Source organism: Branchiostoma floridae, chromosome 2 (assembly GCF_000003815.2).
Source record: "Branchiostoma floridae strain S238N-H82 chromosome 2, Bfl_VNyyK, whole genome shotgun sequence".
Lineage (NCBI taxonomy): Eukaryota > Metazoa > Chordata > Leptocardii > Amphioxiformes > Branchiostomatidae > Branchiostoma > Branchiostoma floridae.
The window spans coordinates 32,519,876-32,522,348 of record NC_049980.1 but is presented as its reverse complement, the minus strand read 5'-3'; positions in this window follow the sequence as shown (position 1 = coordinate 32,522,348).

Sequence of the window (2,473 nt, the reverse complement as noted above, 5' to 3'; positions counted from 1 at the left end):
GAAGAATGGGAACAGACGATGCAGGTGATCCTAATTAATGTGTGGTATTCATGAAGACAAATCTTTTGAATAAAAAAAATGGTGTCATCGCTATACAATGTATATGGTGTTCTTATTCAATAGCTTATAACGAAAAAGTCACGTTGAAGTTGAGTCAAAATGAAAAATACGAAAGTATGTTACGATGTTTTAAAGGAGGACAAGATTTTCACAATCACATGCCTTCGTGAAATATTTGAATTTCTTTTAAAAACAGGCCAAGCTGAGGTATCTTGTAAGCTGTTGACAAATATTATGTACACCAATTAATCAAGATGTAATGATTCATTGCATGAATTTGTTAACTTTTGATCATCCCACTTTCACTAGTTTTAAGATTACACAATCGACCTTTCTTTCTTCTTAAGCTGTGAGGAATACATTTTATTCACAATTCTTAAAAGAGGATTGAGTAAACTGCAAAACGCTTAATTTTATTCACAATTCTTAAAAGAGGATTGAGTAAACTGCAAAACGCTTATAAGAAACGTTCTACTAAAACACAGACACAAATGCAACACAACAGCAACGGGCAATTCTACATACATTAAAACTACCAAGTAAGACGTGCATAACGAAAACAATCACGACGAAACAAAACGAGTTGGTGCTCTATCAACCACGGGAATCTACCAGTACAATCAATAAAAGTGTGAACAACATTCAGAACCGTTTCCGCCTGTCCAGCGGAGCCACTCGTTTTTGTTATATGGCGTGGTGATATCGAAAACTTTTAATCCAACCGCGGCGAACCAAACGTTAACATGTATCACGGAACATGCTTGATCCCTCCTGTGCTGAACGACAGAGGTTGAAGAAAGACTGAGTGTCCAGACCACTGCATCAGCGGAACACAGCAGCGAACCACTACAGTACACGTGACAGTCATCGGGACAACAAGAAATATGCACAGTATGCACAATCCAAAATGTGTAGGTCGACGTTATAATCAAAGAAACAGTGACACCGGGATGAGTATGTGGCATTGCGTGATGAGCGCCTATAAAGAGCACCAGGAGTAGTAATAACGACCCAATAAACAGATTAGACAAATGCAAATCAAAGTGACCATGGGGTCTGCAGCGTGCAGGCGAAACCAAAGCTGTGAAGATAATATAGCCTGTACCAGGCTCTGTGGATCGGTGGTCTAATTGTAGAAATTGGACAAATAGTACCCATGTTGAAAGTCGCGAACCAGCGCTCTCCCTAACAATAAACGCCGTCGCTCCTGGAATATCTGCAAAGCAGACTACTGGTATAAAGATGCCGACGTATTGTTAAAAACCACCAGTATATAATTCATGGAAAGCGGACTGAGGATGTCTGTTTCTGCACAAAAACGAGGTTTCTTTTAAGTCTACATATACAGACACACATGGTGACATTCGCACCTTGTAAAAGTATGTAGATAGTAACAGCACATCGTAAACGCTTGACTTTTAGGTGTTTTTGTAGCAAGAGCATAATTACCCAAACGCTGACGGCGCTACATTTGTTCACGCTATTCTGAGACATACTTGCAAACATACTTCAATATTACTTGCAACTAGCCTTCGCTTCGAACGAACGATTGAATGACGAAGACACGAACGAACGATTGAATGAATGAATGAATGAATGAACGAACGATTGAATGAATGAATGAATGATTGAATGAATGAATGGTACACAGAGTCCGATGTAATGTAAAACTTTGATTAAGATGTAAAATGTAAATGATCTTTAACTTCGCAGAAGGGAAACACAGACAGACACAGACAGAGACACACAGACAGACACACCCGAAACTATACCTCCATGAAAAATGGAGGTAGTAAACAAATGTAAGAGAATGCCTACTCTCACCTCTCAAATAAACGTACCGGTATTTGACACCATATGATATGGTACATGCCATACCCTTTTCTACGATATTACCGTTATAACTGCAGTGTGCAAGATGCCGGTAGCTTGAGGGGTGAATCTACTCTACTATATATGATATGGTATATGTCAGTTTGAATGTTTGTTTATTCATAAAAGGGTCAAATCAGCCTGCCAGCCGGCTTTAACTGTGCTAGTGAGGAAAGAGATGAGGGTCAGACAAAATTGAACAGAGATTAAATTCAAGTCCTAATAGATCCAGAAACAAATATATCATAGCGTATGCAACGTCCAAAACCCAATTTTTGAGGCCGGCGCCGGTGATTTCTCATGATATATCTGGGCTTTATTCGAAAATGCGACGCACCTCAGAGTTACCGCAAGGGCAAAGTTGTCAAAAAAATCCCTTAAGTCCCGAATATTTGTCAGCAACAGGCTTAAATGGCCCACTGAGATAGCCACTTTGACGCGCAAAAACTTAATGGGCACTTGTGTGTGTACCATTAACGTAGGGAGTCATAATTAAACTATACCACGGACGTAAACACTGACTAGCATCGGAGCTATTTTC